Genomic DNA, 20,723 nt, shown 5'->3' on the forward strand with positions numbered 1-20,723 from the left:
ATACTTTACTGTTGAAATGCAGGACCTGGCAAAAAGTGTGAGTGCACCAGGATCTGTGGTCGTAGGTGGTTTCCCAGGTTCATTTCCTGGGGTTGTTGGGGCTTGCATTCAGTCTGAGTCAAATCTATGCTTCCTACCAGTCTGGTAGGTTTTGAACACTTTGACTTGTCTTATAAAAAGATGAAGAGTCTCTGATTCTTGTTTTGGCTTGGCAAGTTGGAGGGCATATGCAGAATCTGGGAGAATGTGGAGTTTCAAGTCTTCATAGAATGACTTGAGCCTGACTCAAGAAAGAATGTGAGACTGGGAGAGAAGAGGCCTGGAGTCTAGGACTGGCTCTGACACTCACCTGTAATTTGAGTTCAACTACATATAACAAAAACCTCAACCAACAAAGTACAAAACAACAAGTGAAATGCCCATATACTTCTCTCTTGTACACAAAAGGTCCAGATGAAGGAGGTCTGGGGTATGTAGGGTGGTTCTATAACCAACAGAGACCTAAACTTTTTCTGACTTTCTGCCTCACTGTCCTAATGTGTTTTTTTTTTTCCCTTGAAGTCACCTTATTCTGCAGTATGGCTGCTAAGCTTCAACTGTCAACATGTCTTCCATGCCATAAAAAGCTATAAAAGGGCAAGAGACAAAAGGACACACATTCCCTTTTAAGGATTCTCTTTGAAGTTTCATACAACACTGTTACTTACATGTAATTTAGTCATAAAACGTAGTCACGTGGACATGTCTAGTTGCAGGGGAGAGGAGGAAATGTATGCTTTTTGTTGGGTTGTAATATACCGAACTAAAAAATCAAGATTCTGTCTTAAAGGAAGAAGGGGAGAGTGGATACCTGGGGCAAATGGCCATAATTCTGCTACTCACACCTTCATTCTCTCATTCCCTCCTTTATCACCTACCTCTCATTCCATCTCGCCCATTTATTTTTGTTCATTGATTCACTCTTATTTACTAACTCATTCTCTCAAAACTAATTTATGCTCACTAACTAACATTTCTTAGGATCAAATGCCATCATAGGTACATAAAATACACGGTGAATTAGAAATTGTCCCTTCCCTTAGAATATAAGACCATAACAGAGGCAGAAGATGACATATAAACGTGCACGGGTGTAAGTATTTGCAACCATAGAAAGGGCTGCCAGAGCACAAAGGACAGAGGTGTTTGTTTGCTTAGAGGAGATTATCTATGAAACATCTCTCCCTCCTGCTCTGGGGAAGTAGAGAACTGAGCAACCTGGAGTAGGAAAGCCAGAAAGCAGGGAGCAGGTATTTACAAAGGGCACGTGGATTCCAGGAACTTTTCCCCTTGCAGGCAGGAAGCTGCATTCCCTGCAAACCATCCTGAGAAGCTGGGACCAGAGCCTCGCCCAGTGTGGACTCCTCTGCCATTGATAGTTGGGTGAATCTGGTTGAAGTAAACATGAAAGGAATCTGTGGAGAGGCAGAGAGGCCCAAATCCAGGCCTGGGGACAAAGGGACATCTCCTTTATTGAAGATGGTGCAGGAAAAAGAGGGTGAGACTAGGATTAGGGACGGAAACTAAGCATTGAGTCGCTGGGTGTGTCCGAGGAAAGGCTAGCACACCTAGTTTGCAGGTCCCCAGGGACAGTTCTGCCTCTGGGCCAGGGAAGCTAAGACTCTTTCTTTTCTGGACTCAAAATTAATCCCTAAGGGAGACTCACAGGATCTATGAGCCACTTGAGAAGAAGCTGGGACTGATGCGTCCTGAACTGCACCTCACTTCTTCAGCTCCTGGTGGAATTCTCTAAGGAGTCCATCTGTGGGCTCATTAAACTGTCCATACCTGTCACTAGCAGTGGCAGTTAGAGCAGCTGTAATAGACTTTTTTGCCCTCATCTACGTCATTGCTGACTTGAATCCTTATATGTAATTGGGAGTGTCAAAGAGTGTTAAAGCTCTGTGCTTCTCAGAAAACAGGAAATGGGAAAGGCGTAAGTATGAGAGCTATGGAGTGGGGCTGAGAGGTGAGCCCGGTCTCCTCTTGCACAAGCAGTTCTTTCTCAGTGACCTCAGCTGGGGGGTGTCTCTGGGCAGGGCAGTACACACTGGGCCTTGAGCGTCCGTGTCTGTGTGTATTAACACAAAGGAGAGCACAGAGCACAGAGAGAAGGCCTTGGAGGCTCCTTTCTTCAATGCTGAGAAAGAAGTGTGGTATGACTTTCCCCATTTGAGAGATGGCTCTTTTTTTTTTTTTTTTTTTTTTTTTTTTGAAACAGAGCCTCAAGCTGTCCCCCTGGGTAGAGTGCTATGGCATTACAGCTCACAGCAACCTCCAACTCCTGGGCTCAAGCGAGTCTCCTGCCTCTGCCTCCCAAGTAGCTGGGACCACAGGCGCCCGCCACAACGCCCGGCTATTTTTTGGTTGCAGCCGTCATTGTTGTTTGGCAGGTCCGGGCTGGGGATTCGAACCTGCCACCTTAGGTGTACGTGGCTGGCGCCTTAGCCAGTTGAGCTATAGGCGCCGAGCCCTGAGAGATGGCTCTTAAGCCCCCAGTACTCAGCTTTCTGCAAAGGTGTGTTCAACAGTTATGTAAGTGAAGAAATAAATATCTTCAGGGTTAAACCACTGAAGCTTGGAAGTCATTTGTTATAGCACCTAAAATTACTTTGGCCAATACATTGGTCATTTCTCAACTGTTACAATAGAACTAAGGAAATGAAATGCCTGAGCCCCTTATACGAAGGGGAAACGAAGGGAGGCTGCCCCTTCCCTGTTGCTTCCTGTCTCTTTGAAGTATTGAGACTCCAGATCCATCCTGAAGGGGAGGCAATACTTTTCCTTTTAAAAATAAACATGTACCTGGCAGAATTGGGACAATGGTACCAGGTGAGATGAAAAGCATTATTGGGGAGGGTATGCTTTGCTAGTGGCTGCAAGGACGGAGAAGGCCACTGCCAGAGCTGCTGGAAACATTCACTTTGGAATCGAATGGACCTAGATTCACATCCCTGTGCAGCCATTTACTAGTTGTTTGTTTTTCTCCTTCTGAATCTCAGTGTTCTCATCTATAAAGTTCCTGTCCCACAAGAGGCATGGTGAGGATTATATGTGAAACCATGACTGGCACATTATAGATGCTCAGTAAAAAGGAGTTGCTGTGGGTTCCAATGAGACTGTATCACACAAAGAGATATCGTGCCTAATGTTTGTCATGAAGAATAGGAGAAAGACTGAGGATCTCCCCCCCTTGCACTCCAGGGGGCCATCATCTCAGACTGGGGGGAGGGGTCCTTTAAGATGTAGCTGGACATAAATGCACATATTTAAGTTCTGCTCCGTTTCCTCTTTTCCTTAGCCTTGACGATAAGCTGCTGTTACACTTTCTAAGAACCTTTTAAATGTTTGCTTCAAAACAAAATTGGCAATTAAATTCCAGTGCTTTTGATAAATGTGTATGTATGTGCATACACACATGTATTTGTATGAAAGAGATGGAGAGAGGGAGAGACAATGAATAATAGGGGATTGGGGTTTAGTATATAGAGAAGCTGGCCTGGCAGAAGCTCTTCACAGCTGGGGATTGAAGGACCAGGTTAGGATGGAACCCTGAGCCCTACAGAGAACTGGCAGCCTGCTCAGGTTGCATCCAATATGCCCTGAACTTTCCAGGGCAAGTGGCAGATGGAGTCTTCAAAGCCAGTGAGTTAAAAAATCCGTTTCTCTCGCAGGGATTCTGGATAGCTTCACTGCACACTCAAAGGTCAGCCAATATGGCTCCCGTGACTATTTATGATGTCAAAGGCTCAGAAAGCCGTGAAAACTCCCCCAATGCAGGCGGCCTGGGAATTAGGGTTACAAGTGTCCCTTGCATGGGACCTCAGGAGATGTCAGGGCTCTAAGGACTCATTTGCCACAGCACCCTCCTCTGTATAGCCAAGAGACGATGGTGTTGGCCTGGCTAAATCCTTTCTTCCCTCCTGGAATTTGAGCTAACCAACATCGTGAGCCTCATAGAAGATGACAGAAAATAGTTCCAGGCTTTCTTGCTGCTGTAGACAGTCCTGTATCACGTCTACATGAACAAATTGTCCACTTAGTTTGATAGGAAGACTGGACAAGGACACAATTTGGTTAAATCAAATTTTACAAGAAAGATAATCCAGTCATAAAATACAGTAAAGATCACAGTAGCACTGTCCTGATTGGCCAACTTGTAGGATTCTAAACGCCAGTGTTCTCAAGACGTGCTTGTCTGTGGATAAGTCTTTCTTCCTGCATGCTCAGGCTTTGTACATACAGGTGCATAAGGCCAACAGGGTTCTGCCCCCATCTGGCTCTCTGCTGGGACCAGCTCATTGAACCTGCTGCCCCCTGTAACTTAGGGTTATATAACTCCCAGCATAACCAGTGGGCAGTTATGGAACAGCATGTCCTGGCATGAGCAGAGTCCTGATTTATCTCCCTCTGTTTCCTAAAAAGTGTAAACTTAGAGCTGTAGAGCTACAGCAAACATCAGTTAAGCAAACTTATTCCGGAGCTTACATGCAGCCCCTTCAGACTATCTTTGTCCATTATCAAGTACTCAGTAGAACCTACCTGGAGTCTTTGAGATCCACAGATGCCCAAGAGAAAACGTCTGATCACCCAAGATTTGGTTAGGTGACCACCCCTGGTCTATTTTGTTGTAGGTCTAGAGTCCTAGAAATGTGACCTGGTGCCTACTGCAGCAGGAGTTTGGAAGTAGACTTCTTGGAAGGGTCCTGGCAGGACAGAATTGTCTAACATGAATATGACTGCTTCCCAAAATTTGAAATGAAGGAGTAAGAGGCTTTAGCACTGTGACCAAATTGTTATTCACCACAGATTTAGGAAAGGAAAGATTCTCCAGAAAGGAGGGGGTGACAGGAAAAGGCCAATTAGGAGGTCAGGTTCTCATCAGATGGATTTGAGAGTGTGTCAGGGCTTGGGTCCTTTTGAGAACTAGACTAACAATGAAGGCAACTGAGACGGAAAAGAAAAAAGCATGGACTGAAACATAGGATAAGGAAAGCTCTAGAAAGGACTGCCCCTCGACAAGCATTAAGGCACCCAGGACTGCATGTTCAAAAGCACAATAAACTGCAGTCCCCTGTGATGGTGTGAACTAGGGCTGGCAATCATGTGCTCTGCCCTCTACAGGAGTGGCTTAAGAACTGGTAAACAACCTTAGCAGAAGTGTGTCAGAGGACAGCATAGAGTGGGAGGGTCAGGATGGGGAGGCCACATGTCAGTGCAGTGTCCCCCATGCCCTGTGTGACATGCTTTCCCACAGTCCAGCATAACATCTCACATCTTAAGGCCTCAGAGAACAAAATATTTGCTATGGATGGGAACTAAGAGAATAAGAAACACCTAAAGTACAATAGTGAAAAAATGTAAATTTATTTATTATCTGAAACAGGTACCATCTTGGCAGGATTGAGGGAGGGGGAAAGAATTAACTTTGCCTTGTTAATTAATGGTTCTTCATCTTTTCCAGGTTATCTCGGTCTATTTAGGATAAATAGTCATATGTAAGGCTCAAACTCCCTACTAGAACTATTTTCTCTTTTATCTGGAAGCATCTTCTCTCTTTACCTAGGCTAGTGTGTAGGTACAGGGAAACACCAGGGCCCTCATGACATTGGCTGACCCTGGACATACTGTCTAGCTTGTCTCTGGGCATCAGATTTTTGTAGTTGCTGCCTCTGCTACCAAAGCTCTTTGCAGGTATAACTCTGAGCCTAGACCTGGCAAGAGGATTGCCACTCTGGAGCTTGGCTGCCCAAAGGCTGAGGAGCCTTACTTGTCTCTTGACAGCCTCGTGGAACTCTGAGGGCTGTGGCACCTCCCTTTGGATGCTCAGCTTGAGAGAAGCTCTTGGCATCCCTGGTCAGAGTCACTTCTCCACATACTGGAACCCTCAGAAACCCTCTCATATCCTCCAGGCATTTGGAGACATACAGTGTTGCAGGACACTCAGTGCCATTATAGATGCCCTCTTCAGGCTGGGAGAGTTACATGGCCATTTCTATGTTGGCCAGAGTTGGCCCAGGGGACACATTTGTCTTCAGCTCCTTCCTCAATCGATCCAAATTTGTGTTTCAAGCCTGAAGGGTGACATCAGAACCTTGCCCCATCCCATGTCTATATTTCTTCTGCCAAAGACTATTTCCTCTTCCCTTCTGGAGGAAACTTCCTTTATATCTTAGCATGATTCCTTTTTATCCATGACTTAGGTCCAGATCTCAGAGATTTCTTTTCAACATGTAAAGGAAACATTTGGAATTTCGAAGTGTCTCTTTTTTTTCAACAAGGCCTGAAACTCTTGTTTCATAGGGGACTAGCTGATCATTTACCTTGTGTTATCTGCCCTCAGCTTGCGGAAATACATGGCATTAATTCAACGCATGGACAATATGATTTACAGACAATGAAAATAATTAGTAATTGAATGAATGAGACATGTAATGAAACAAATTGTATTGGAGAATTCCTCATTCAGTGGAGGACAAAGTAAAAGTTATTTCAGCCAAGGTGTAAAAGGTACTGAGAATGAATTTGCTGTAGACTGTTCAAATGGAGATGGCCCTTATTAAGCTCTAAGTTTTAATCACCTTTTCTCCTTTTAGAAAAAAAGACATGTAAAGGGGTCTTTTCCTCCCTGGTTCCCATTAACTTTTATCTGATGACAGTGGCTTTACATCTTGAATACAACTGAAAAATAGTTGTAGTGTGAGTCAAAACAACTGAAGCCTGTTAATAAATCATGAGGGTCCTCCTTGGATGAGGGTGGCCCAGTCCCAGGGCTCTGCAGGAAGCACATAGAGACCCTAGTGATGAGTAGCAGATGGCTGCACCCTGAGTGACAACTGGTTGGGAGGGAACAAGACTTTTTTTTTTTGAGACGGAGCCTCAAGCTATCCCCCTGGGTAGAGTGCAATGGCATCACGCTCACAAGCAACCTCCAACTCCTGGGCTCAAGCGAGTCTCCTGCCTCAGCCTCCCAAGTAGCTGGGACTACAGGCGCCCGCCACATAAACACACAAATACTAGAAGCAGCCATCATTGTTGTTTAGCAGGTCCGGGCTGGATTCGAACCTGCCACTTTAGGTGTATGTGGCTGGCGCCTTAGCCACTTGAGCCACAGGCGCCAAGCCAGGGAACAAGACTTTAACCCTTTTCCTTTTCTTGCCAAGGAAATATTCCAGTATCCATAGTAGTAGTTTCATACAAGGTAATGATTTGCTCCACCTACCTATGAAGATAAGAGAAAAATAGTGGGAAAAGTTTTGAGAGTTTTGTTGTTGTTGTTGTTTGTATGGAGGGGGGACAAAATTAAGCACCTTCATTTTGAGAATTTTTTTAATTAAAAAAAAAACAAACTACTTCTAATGGTGAGATTTAGCATGCCAGTGTCCATAAACCCCTGCAGGGGCCACTGACTGCAAAGAATATACAAATATAGTACATGTTTGGGATCTGAAAACCATTAACAAACCTGTTAGGATTAGTGCCAATTGATACAAGTGGCCAGAATGCTGTATGGACAGGCAGGCATGATTAGTGTCAGTGGGGCATTGTGTTTCCAGCTGGTACAGGGAATGGCCAGCAAACAAAGCCAAGACCATGCACACGTCCCCAAACAAGTCTCCTTTCTTGTATTGAATTATCTGCAGAAAAGAAGGATGCTAGGCACTTGTCATCTTCATCTGGGATGAGTGACTTTCCTAAAGCTCTGTAGAGATAGCAATCATACAAAACCTGGGAGTATTCAGGGTAAACACTAGAGGTATAAAAGATAACAACAATGTGATAGAAGATAACATTTCTGCTTGAAGAGAAAATCAACAGGAATTTGACTCTCCTCTTATTCACAAATGACCTTGTTCCAGTGGTCAGCACCCTGAAGCATCCCTGGTGCACACTTGAATAGTTATTAAATAGGAAGGAAGATGGCAATAGGCCTGAACTGTCATCTGTCTCCATCTCCAGGAATGGCATTCAGAGGTGGCTGCTAGCACAATAGACTGATTCTTTCCACACAGATGAAATGAACCAGAATGGTTTATGCCACTTTTGAAAGAACCACACCCTCCTCTGATAGTCTGGGAGGAGGATTTTTTTCCCTACATAACTGAGGATCTGAATGATGCATACTTAAATACATATTGATAGTAAGTGTTCCGATTAACAAAGTTTACTAGAAAAGGTCATAAAAGTAAATGTCATCCAAAGAAATTCAGTTGCCTATAAATTTTTTTAAAATGTGAAAATGCTGTAGTGTGAATTCATATGTTGAAACCTAATCCCCAACGTGGCAGTACTAAGAGATGGGAAACAATTAGGCAGAGCCCTCATAAATGGGATTAGTGCCCTTAATAAAGGGGGCCCACAGAGCTTGTTTGCCTCTTCCACCATATAAGGATACAGCAAGAAGGTGCCAGCTATGAGGCAGAGAGCTGGCCCTTACCAGACACCAAATGGCTAGTGCCCTGATCTTTGACTCCCCAGCCTCAAAAACTATGAGCAATAAAATTCTATTGCCTATAAATTACTCAGCCTAAGACATCCTCCTTGCTGACTGGAGTCAGGCTCACATCCAGAAATAAGGCTAAGTTGGAGCAGGCAACACATCTCACAAGCGGAGACAAGGACTGACCTGGCTGCAGCTGGCCCATGAATGTGGATGCTCAGCATTCCTGTCCTAGTTCTGGAAGCGTCTATACAGGGACAGTGAGTGGAACCATGACAGTGAGTGGCAGTGGTGGCTTCTAATGAAGGAACCAAGAGCCAGGCAGGGATTAAGATGGACTTCTGGTTTTAGAAAGGGTGATGGGAGAGCTCTTGCTTAGAGGCTCCTGGCCTGGCAGTCTGAGTCAGCTTAGTGGTGGAGGTGAAGGGTGTGGAAGTTGGACTCACTTCAGCACATAAGGTCCACGAATGAATTGATGAGTAAGACCCTTTGACTATGGAAGATCGCAGCACCCCAGCGCATGGCCAGGCAGCTGCAGGACAGTCATTCTGCTTCTCCACCTTGAAACTACAGGGTGATGTCAACATTGCACTCAGGAGTCAGGGAGACAGAATCTGGTCTTTCACTTGTATTTTATGCTTTATGTTCCTTAAAGTTGCAGAAAGTATTCCCAGGGTTAGGGCTGATGGCTTTTATCCATTACTGACAGATAATGTGACACATCCATTGCCCGTCAAGTGTGGAACCGACATGTCATGTGAACATGGGCCTACTTGAAAGCAAATCTTATCTCATGAATGAGGATCCATGGACATTGTGGAAAAAGAAATAATAACTCAGAAAAATCCCATGCTTTCAGGGTAACAAGGGGAAAAATGAGGGATATGACCAGCAATCACGGGGTGTGAGTCCAGGCAGAATTTATGTCAGAAATCATCACTCATCCTGCACCATCATCTCCACCCCAGCCCTTCTGTATCTCTCATAGGAGCAGACATAAAAGAGTTAATAGGAGAGGCCTTGAGAAAGCTGCTCTCTGTTATAGAAAAATCTCTTTTAGCTCCAGTTGCTGCTGGCAGAGGAGATACTTGAAAGCAAGAGAGAGAATAATAGGGAAGAAAAGGACTTTTGAATCACATGGGAGTCTTCGAGGACTACTCAGCCCAGATGTTCCTCTTATTGCTTCAAGCCAATAATCCTCTAAAGTCCCCAAGCACAGATGTAGCTCCCTTCACTGTCTTTACAGATTATGTTTGAAAGTGTGGGTTCCCAGGAGACTGTCCTGCTGAGTATGAACTTCTTCAGTAGCAGTACAAGGGGCCGTATTAATAACAGCATGACACTGGTTATACAGAACTGAGCCCTGTGTTGAGATGGATGGTCTCGGAACATTAAATGAGAATCCTCAAGCAATTATAGGCATAGACTGATAAAACTCCTTGATTAGAAATCAGTTACAAAGACCAGAAGAGGACATACAAGCCAGGGAATAATGGCGAACTAGAACTATTAAAGGGGAAACAGATCTGGACCAAATTCAAGACTTCATCCATTCCCATCCTAGAGAGGAGGGCTTGGAAGTTAAGAACTGAGCCTCCTCCACTAGCCCCACCCTCTCCATGCTCAGAGAACATTTGGTGGTCTCTGTTTTTAAGGTATGTCTTGCTAAGTAGCTACTGAGTGGGACTGAGTCATTTTATAAGCTTCCTCCAATGGTTGGAGAAGTTGAAGAAAGACGAGGTTGGAAGAGAGAAAAGTGTTGATGCAGCAGCCAGCACAGGAAAAGGAATTTGGTGGCCTTGGGAGAGGGGAACTTGAGGACAGTATTTTCAGTAGGGTTGACATGAATTTGCATTTGGATTGTAAATTGAGAACTTGCTGAGTCTGGCTCCACACTGGAGAGTCCATTGTGTGTGTATATATATATATATATATATATATGGATATATACAAATTTAAGTTAGCTCTTAGCAAACACAAACATACACATAAAGGCTTAGATTAGTTGTCTAATACAGTAACATCCAGAAGTCAAATCTAATTTGAAAACTGAATGCTTAAAACAGATAAATGCAAGAGCTCCTGTGATCGAAGCAGATAAAAATTGAGGAGCGGGAGATCATTTACTCCAAGAGGAAGGCATGATGCAGCTAAACTTCCTGGTGGACTAACCCCAGCTGTGGGGTTGTCTCCAATGTCTCACAGGAAGAGAAGCCTAATGCCAGCTCTGCCACTTAGAGCTGCCAAACTTGAGCAAATTACCTCATCTCTCTAGGGATCAGATTCTTTCTCTGTAAAACGGAATATTAGTACATAGTTTTAAATAACTGTGTGTGGATGAGCGAAGAACAGAATATACGCGCAAGCACCTGGCATAGTGTCTGGCAGTGAACAATGTTCAACAAGCGTTTGTTTCCTTTTTGCAGCCAATTAAGATCCCGGGAAAATACAACTCCAGCCAGGCTGTTCAGTAGCGGATTTTTGATGGTGCTATTCCAGTGCTCAAATCAGAATAACATTTCCAGGGATATTCCGTGTTTCTCATTTCTCATTTCACTGGCTTTTGGAATTTCCAGTGCTACGCAGAGACTTTGGTGTCACGAATGTAAGGTGTAGCCCAGTATTTCAGTAAGTTCCAGTTATACATGAAATAGAGCAATGTGCCACAGTGTTCTTGGCTCTGAGGTACTTTAAGAAATACATTTTATATCACTACACACACACACACACACACACACACGGGGATGGGGAAGAGAGAGAAAACTGAATCAGAAATTCCACGAAATAATATATATATATGATATACTTTGATTTTTAAAAATTTTTATTTCATTAAAAAAAGAGAATACTGGTCACAACCATTAAACTGATTTCACAGACCCATAATGGGCCACTGTCCACAGCATGAAAAACACTGTCTAATATGCATTTTCAAAATGGCCAGTGTAATTTTGATCCAGTATGGGAGTCTTAAGAGGCAAGTGTGGGAACGTGACCCATTGCACACATTTTGGGCGCTACCCAGAATGCTTTTTCTTTGAAAGACCAAGAATTCTAAGCTGTTCATCATATATTTGCCAGGAATCGCTACCATCCCTTGGCTTAGCTTCCCTACATAGAATGTTACATGCCTTGTGTTGCTACATTTGCATGAACACAAATAAATTATTTTTACCACAGATATTTAATCTTCTGGTTTGGAGCTATGCTGTGCTTAGGCTAAATAGTGTAGCGACACCAACTGTGTGTTTACAATTAAAAGAAAAACTGTGCAAAGTCACAGAAGGAAGAGGCAATTCTTGGTGGAGCTGTGCATGACTGCCATGAAGGAGTTCCCAGATGTTGCTGGTTCCACCCCAGCTCCTTGGCACCTGCCAGGTACCAGGTAATACATTAACAGCTGCAGAGGCAGGGATGATGACAGTACCTGCTTGCCAGGAGTGGGAGGAGAGGGACTCTGACAGCAACTTGTCGCAGTGTAATACCATCAGGTGTAATTGGTGTTTTCTGATTTTGCATGGGAGCACAGATGACAGCACTGCCACCCCTCCATAGGAGAGTGGGTGGCGACCAGAGACATGCACGGACCTCACTTGACCAAGCGAGGAAATGAGTAGGAATTCTCCCCCTGAGCAAAGAAAAAGGGACTTTTGAGAAGAAAGATCAACATGTGCAAAGGTATAAAGGTGTGAAAGAGGTGGGCTGGCACCTGAGCACCAAGGAGTTCAGATGACTGAAACCCTCGGTACCTGCGCATGGAAGTGAGGCCAGAAGGGAGGGAAAGTTTTGTTCAACCACGATGAAGAGTTTCAACTTTCTCATGGGCCAGTAAGAGAGCTTTAGAAGGATTTTAAGAAGAGCTGCAGCATGCTTTAATGGATGGTTTACAAGGATCACACTGACCATCTGGACGAGAGGGATGAGGCTCTGGAGGCAGACAGCTGCAGCGGTCAGATGGGCTACACTCCAGCCTAAAGAGGACCAAAGTAGAGGGAAGAATGGACTTGGGAAGGTTCATGAGCCAAAGCTGAGTGAGAGGTCAGGGAGAGGGAGGAGTCAGGATGATAGCCAGGCCTGCATGTTGGACAGATGGATGGTCCTGCTGCTGACTGAGCTACAGAATGTCAAGGAAGGGAAAGGGTGTTGGGGTAGGAAGGCAGGGAAGGTGGTGCTGACAAGGACAGAGGCCAGATTAAGGAGCTTTGGTATGTGCCAAGAGCACTGGAATTTGACATAACGTACCATTCACTAATTACCCTCTTAAAAGATGCTCTTCTAAAAGCCATATTGAATTCACAACTAAGTTATTTAGATTCTAACCATCCACCCATACACACCCACGTACACACACACAGTGCTACTGGCTCCTGCTCTTTTCCTAGCTGACAGCCAGTCAGAGTCTATTCTGGGCCTAAGGTCACGTGAACAATGGCAGATTGGTTCACCTGTTTTTTCAGGGAAAATGCCTATGCCCATAATCTGCTGACAAAAGGCTAATTAGCCTGAATTTTAAGCTCCAGATCCGTGGGGAAGAACGTATCAGGAAACGCCAAGCTTGACTGACAAAAGCTTTCTGTGAATGAATGCAGGTTGCAGCTTTCCCCGGATGGCCTGTGTGTTGTTGGTGTTAGTGAGCCCCAGATTCAGCTGTGACCTCACAGTGACGAGAAGGGAGGCTGATTCAGACCAGCAGGTATTTTGCCTTGCAGCCCTCTCCCTGCTGAGGGCTAGAAACCTGGCCTGGAGTGAGGACTGAAGAGAAAAATTCTGGAACAGCAATTAGCAAGGGAACTCGGACAGATGGGGCTGTCCTTCTAGCAAGGAGCAGGGGAGGAAAAGGGCAGGGGAGAGACGAGGAACAGAGAGTAACACTAGCACAGTCACCATCGGGCCACTGAGCAGGCCAGGGCAGAGTGGAGGCTTGACAAAGTCTGTCCAAATAATTAGGATGATTCATCAGCACTATACCCAGCCCTGTGCTGCTTGCTTCTGGGTGCACAGGCTGGTTGGGCTGACTACTATGAGTTTTTTTATGTCTGCCCCACCCAAAGAGAACAGTTTCAGTAGAGCAGTGCTGTCTGGGGACATTCCGAGTGGGGAGGAACAAGGAACGAGGAATTAGGAAGGGAGGAATTAGAGTTCAGGAATACCGACAATGCTTTCAAGTTTCTTGGCTGAAAAGCAAGAGACAGAAGACAGACTGGTACCCAGAAAAGGATGAAGGATTATGGGACAGGGATTTTCTTTTTCAGAAGTATGAAATATAGGCATTTTTATAGGCTGATGAAAAGGCCAGTAGCAGAAGGAAAAGTTGAAGATACGGAAGACAGAGGGAATAACTGGCACGTGGGCTTTGACTGAGAAACGTAGGGCACAGCTCTCTCAGTGACACACAGGATGCTCTGCCCCTCCTGTAATGGGCACACCAAGGTTCCATCTCATCTCTGTGGTGTATGGAAGCAAATGTTTCTCCATGGCTGCAGTTTGGAAGTAGCCATGTGTCACTTGCTATACGAGGGCAGAAGACCCAGCCTTTATGCAATGCCCCTTTTCTATCTCCCCCAACTATCAGACCTTTGGCCCAGCCAATCACCTGCCTCCCTTCTCCCAGGTCTCTTGATGCCCAGGTTTTCCCTGCATAGTGACTGCTCATTCTATTGTCCTGGGAGCAGCTCTGCCCACTTCCAACCCGGCTCAGCCTGGAAAGGGCCTCTTTCCCAGGTTAGTGCTGGTGGGTCTTTTTCTACCATCCAGACCCTGCTCCTATTCTTCTACCAATTTTCATAAGATCATTGCAAATGATCCAGCCTCTTCCCGATGCTTTGCTCTTCATGTTGAAACTGCACCACCCCCGCCATCTCACATACCTCCCATGTCCCTCCCCTGACTCTTGGATGTTGCACTTCAGTTCCAACTTGATCTCTGATTTAGCATCAGCCCTTGGTACAGAAGCTCCTTCCTGCTAAGTCCACTCCTCCCAGGTCTGATTCACGCCCCCACCTGTGTGCACTTCCAGCACATCCAGCTGTGGGCCCTCTTTGAGCATTTGTTTTCAAATTCTAAAGGGCCCTATGCTGATGTGAGAGGCCACCTCTCACCACTCAGAAAGCGAGCACTCACAGTGCCCTTTTGCCTTCAGTCAGACAAACCCCAAGACATTTAGAGAAATGAAGCAGCCTGAAAAATGTTTCTAAAAACACAGCTTAATACAGAGGACAGACACCTGGGAGAAAATGGGAAGAATTATGCAAACTAGAATTGCAGAAGCAGTAGGGGTGTGGAGGCTTGCATGCAGCATAAAAGAGAAGAAAAAGTCACTGAGGAAAAGCAGCTTCATGATGGTGCAAGATCTTCACCTAGAATGTGAACTGAAAACTTCTAGGAAACCAAAAACTTCTTCTGCTCCAGGAAACAAGGAAAAAGACACTGAGGAGTGTCAGTGTTGGGGGCAAAGTGTACTGATAGGGAAGAGGAGTATGTCTAAGGTCAAGTTGCCTGCGCTGGTGCAAAGGGAGGTCCAGTGCTAAGGAGCACGGGGTCACCACCTGCTAGGGCTGCCAGGAAATTATTTGTCAGAGTGGACCCCCTAGGCCAAGCAACATCATCAAGTAATAAGACAGGCTGGAAGGTGAGAGGTAAAGACATGAGCTAAAGGCTAGAGAGGCTGAGCAGAGAGATCTCTAAGATCAGATGTTAGAGAATGAAGTAGGCATGGGGTGCAGAGCAGATGGTAAGCAGAACCCCACCCTGGAACATCTTCCCATGGTGCTGGCCCATCTCAGCCTCCCCTGCATGCAAGCACAACTCAAGGCAGCCCTAACTACCATAGTTCATAAAATATACATGTTGCTGGCCACCCTTGATTGCATTAAGAGGACATATGCCCCCAGCAGCCAATCTATGGGCTGTCCAGTGATTTATGACATGGCCTCATACCACACGTGAGCTGAGGCAATTAGATTCCACTATCAAACTTGGAAATGTCAGGAAAACAAGGCGTCAGCTGAACCAGAAGAGATTTTAAAGACATTGAGATCTTAGAGATCATAGAGGTCTCCATAGGCCATGAAGAAACCACATTATAGGCATCCCAAAATGGTCGTGAGAATAAATACGTGGAGAGAAGATAAAGAATCCAGTCAGTAAAAAGAGAACAGAGAAGTGGATACAGAGGTAAGAGCTGAGTCTTGTTAATAGCAAAGACCAGAACAAAAATCCACAGGTTCTGATGCTTAGGTCCTGGGAGTTACCTTGGACTCCAAGCAAAATTCTTACACCCACCCCTATTGCAGTTTCTTCTCTTGAGCTTCTCTGAGAATCCATTTCGATAGTGTGTCTGGCCACTCCATGTGCTTTCTCTCAGTTTGCCACATGCTAGCTGCGCCAAAGATGAAGCCTTCCAAATGATGGGAAAGAACAAAAAAGCAGCTAGAATGAGCAAAATAACACAAACAGAAGTGAGATTCATCCCAATGGAGGAAGCCAGGATTTCTGGAAAAGGAGCACAAATGAGAGAGAACTCTTATTCACCTGAGTGTGAAGGAGGCTGCTTGTAGGGAAACTCAAGAAGACCAAGGTTGGTAACTCTTCGTTAGGAGGCATAAAGCAAATGCATGTGGACACAAAAGGTCTAAAGGCAAGACACCTTCCTGAAATGGGTCAAAGCCATGGCTTTTCACACATACAACCATCCCACTAGAACCAAACACAGACATGTCTTTCATGTTCTGGAGGTAGAAAATGAAGGACTTTAGAATACAAGTAGTATTTTCATTACTTCTTCATATTTCCCTTTGGAACTTTGAAAAACTTTCCCTCAGAGATGATTAAGGTTATCCTGCAGGTTCGGGTTGGTATTTAGAATAAGATTCTGAACCATGGCTTAAAATAGCGGAAGAAATCATTCTGAGCCGAGAGTGCAGAGTAACTTATAAAGACATGGGGACTGTGTTACTCAGCAATTGATAAGCTAACTTCATCGGGAGGACTTCAAAACTAATACTAGGAGAAAGAAACAACACAGTAAAACAGACAAACCACAATATTATTTGCTATGGACGAAGTTAAGTGGGATGTGGACAAAAAAGTTTCAGGACAGGAGGTGCCCAAAGATTGTCAGGAGATAAGACTGAAAGCCCTCTTGTAACTGATGTGCTTGGTCCTAGGTGTCCTAATGCATCCTGTGCAGAGAACAAACAAAATAACCCAGGGCAATGTTTACAGCCTTGGAGGTATGACTGACACCCAAGCATGTGAACAGACCACTTAGAAGCAGACAGAAGCTGTACCTCCCTGGGAACCCGTGCATTGAGAAGCATATCTTTGGGACTTAGCAGAAGTGACCCCACTACCTATAGGTAGAGAGCTGATGAGGCTTAAGCAAATAGCACTGGAACAGATACAGAGATGAATTTCTGGGTGTGAGGGAGAAGCCCCCTGTGGAGACAATTCTTGGAAGTCTTCTTTGGTTAAAGACAGTTTCTGACAAGTTCTTGAGTTGTTTTGCTGCAAGTTACATCCTTTAGAATACTTTTGATGTAAAGAACAGAAAGCTTGACAAAAACTGGATTAAACAATGACAAAGTATATCAACTGGCCAAAGATTCTAGCAATAGGATGGGGTCAGGGTAGATTAGAGATTATAGATTCTGTGGCTAATGAGGGTGTCAGGAGCACCAGTTCTTTCCAGGCTGCTGGATCATCCTTCCTTTCCATTCATCTTCAGGTTGGTGGCAAAGCATGCCATTCTAGGCTTTTGTGTCCAGACGTGAAAATATCCAGAGGAAAGTGTACTTCTTGGGGCTTCCCTTTAGAAACAAGAAAAAAAATTCTCAAGTTCCCCATAGAGTTCTCTCTTACACGTCACGGCCAGAAGTATACCCAATTTTGAAGCAATCACTGGCAAAACGAATAGGACTATGTGGGCCACCCAAGTCCAAGCCTGGAGATAGAGCCCCTTCCTGTGAGTCACCATGAAATACACCATCCTGTCCTCCCTTGGCCATTCCTGCCCAACTTCCAGCTCTTACTCTCCACCTACACACCCAATTTCTTCCCACAGCAACTCTGGACTCCATTTTTCCCCTCTTAGAAACAAACCATTTTCTAGCCATTTCCAAAAGGCTTGAGCCAGCACAGGTACTACAGGGCAGCAAATCAAGTTTGGATCTCAAAGATTGCCAGACCAGCTCCTCCCACGGAAAATCTCTCTGGATAAGAGATGGTCCTGACAGGCCTGTGACACCTGCCATGCCTCTGTACATGCCATCAGCCCTTTATTCTCCCATGAAAATGGCTGGGGCAAGGAGCTTTCCTTTTACAGACCCAAGCTCTGCCAATTCCCACTGCTGTGGTGAGACCTGAGGAGGAGATTGAGAACAGCCCTCCACACACGTTTCTGGTCTGGCCTTGGCTGTCTCCTCCCACTCCTCTTCAGCCCAAACCAGGATGGAAGATGGTGTCAGGACCAACTTTCAGGATACTTGCCAGTTCAGGAACCAGAGAGTCTAAGCCCTGAGGATATGTTTGGAGCTCCCAGAGGTGCTCTGCACATAAACTACCAACACTGTGCCTCTAGCCCACCTCACCTGGGATCCTGGATTTCAAGTCCTCTTTCTACATACCTCTACTCCTAGCACTAGGGTAGTGCTGTAGCTCCCCACGCAAATTAGTCTCCCTTTATGACATTAGACTTCTCTGGATTCTTGTCAATAACTATCCAGTCTGCACTCTCAAAATCCCCAAATATTTACATGAGTAATAATACCCTTGACCCAATGTCAAGCATCCATCTCCCTAAGAGCAAGGTGCCCTTTCCTGGGGCCTTTGCTGACAGCTCTGCTACCCTTTGCTGCCCTCCCCTGGCCACTGGCATCACTGCAGGTAGCCTTTAGGGCTCTGATGCGTTCAATGACACACTCATTCAATAAACACTATTTAGGGCCGCACTGTATAAGGGAATGTCCAGACACTGATGATTCAGTGATAAAGTACATGGTGCCCGACTTCTAGGAATACACTATTACGTGAGGAAAATTAGAGAATGAGAGAATATGTTTTGAATGAGAATGTATGAATTCTATCTTACCTCTGTGAAAGCCTAAATTTACTCATCCTTATATAGAATCTACTGCCTAACCCTTTTACCTAGAAAAAAATCCTGGGAATTAAGTACGCCTTCCCCTTTGGGAGTAGAGGTAGAGATCTTTGACCTCCCTCTTTCCAGTGGGGATGGTACTCACATCTGCTTTCTTTCTCCCTAGCATTTTAGGAATTTTTTTTTCTTCTGTAAACCAAATATTCCTGAGTAAGTGCCAAGGACTCTAACAGGCACTGGAGATACAATAGGAAAAGCTGGCCCTATCCCCCAGTGCATTTACAATCTGGCTAAGGAAAGAGAAATACGTAAACAATTAGATTGTTTAATAACAGTTTTGGTGTTACCTGGTGCTCTTTTCTGTTTTAATCATACCAGGTAAGAACTCAGCACAGGAAGGATAGAGTCTGGGAGCCATGTTTTAGGGGATAGAAGGAATGAACCACAGAGGAATGCACCCCATGCATCCTCAGAAAGTGCTGGATGCATGAAGGAGGCTGCAGAGCAGAGAAGGCCCCAGAGGGCCAAGGCCAGCATCTCTGGCCGCCCTCTCCAGCCAGCTCAGCTGAAAGCAGCAGCTCAGGTGCTCCCTCCTCACCGGCAGCATGCCCACTTCATCCTGAAACTCTTCTACCCAGCCACCTCATCTCCAAGTGCAGATCCTAACGTCTCAGACAGGATACTTGGCACGTTCCAAGTTAAGCCAGATCAAGGATAATTCAAGAGCCACAGTCCAATATTGTAGGAGCTGTGTCTGCCATGTATATCAGGTATGACATGGGACCAAACTCTGTGATGGCTATTGAGTAAACAGATGAATTTTGCATAACTATACAGGCCAGAGTTGTCTTTTTGCAAAGAATTTGATCATAACTAAACTCATTTGATCCTGGGAGGTATTCTATTTCACTGTATCAAGCCATGGATTTATCACCTCTTTTGGCCTATTAGCCACCAACAGGATATAGGCTCTGGGTTGTAGTAAGACCACAAGTCTGCCTCAAGGCCAAGGAGGGCTCCACCATCATCCCTGAGTTGAGATCCAAGAGTACTCCTTTATGTTCAGCCCCCAGGGGAGAGATCAGTGTGGGATGATTGGGCTGAGAAATCTTCCTGGCAAAGAAAAAGCAGGAAGAAAGATTTCCAGCAGCAGGTGGAGAGAGCAGAGAGTGGTGTGCAGTGACAGTGAGGGGCAGGGATGTAGAACACATTCCCTGCAGTTGGGGAGGGAACCTCTTCAAGGGATTGTGCTCCCTCTTTAACAGGTCTAGGGGGGGTCCTGTGCTGGCAGTGACCAACTTTTCCTCAAAGATCCAGCAGGGCTATACCACATTTTGCTTAAAACTACAGCTGGTTTGTAATTTTGGCCTCAGATAGTAATTACAGCTGTCGGGGCTCCTTAGAGAGATAATTACGGAAAGAATTCAGCACATTCATTTTATCTACACGCTTAACCATCAATTAAATCATTACCATCTAATCCTATTCCAGAGTCTAGAAATGTTCTATGAATATATAATTTTGAAGGCACCGAAGTTTGTTTTCAAATGGTTTTAAGTGAAAAATTGCCCAATTTCCATAGCCAGTGGAGGTTTTCCCTATGAAGGCAGAGCTGAGGATGTCTCCTGTCTTGTGGTTGCTGCCTCCCTGGAGGCCTATGCCACGTAAGGGACCCTGGGGAATGGATTGGCAGGTGGGAGCCAGGACTTGGCTTTTGATCTCCCACGGAGTTCATGGTTTTCCAAAACAGGATTAGCACTGGGATTTAGAGGCCAGAGGCTGGGACAGACCAGAGGGTGGCTTATTTGCTAAGAAGCTTCCAGAGGCTCTTCTCTTGCTGGGATTTTGCAAAGACCCTAGGCCACCATCCACCTTCCATGAACTCAAAGCCAGAGGTGGGCTCTTTTCACTTTGGGAATCTGGGAGAGAGTGTGGTATTTAAAAGCATGGGCTCTGAGTCTGACCACTGGGTTTACATTTTGTCTGTACCACTTCTAAGATGTGCATCCTTGAGCAAGTTTCTAAATTTACCTAAACCTCAAATTATTCAACTCTTTAACAGAATAATAGATCTTATCTGATAGAACTGTTGTGAGACTTAACTGAAAAAAAAAAGAATGTAAATGTTTTTAACACATTGTCAGACAC

General features: G+C 45.1%; 1 protein-coding gene across 1 annotated transcript in view; it reads left to right on the forward strand.

The window, feature by feature from the left end:
• Positions 1 to 20,723, forward strand: part of SYT9 (synaptotagmin 9) — a 184,990-nt gene that overhangs the window by 140,917 nt on the left and 23,350 nt on the right. The window lies entirely within an intron of this gene.

Source organism: Otolemur garnettii, unplaced genomic scaffold (genome assembly GCF_000181295.1).
Source record: "Otolemur garnettii isolate 467f Iridium unplaced genomic scaffold, OtoGar3 scaffold00001, whole genome shotgun sequence".
NCBI classification, from domain to species: Eukaryota; Metazoa; Chordata; class Mammalia; order Primates; family Galagidae; genus Otolemur; species Otolemur garnettii.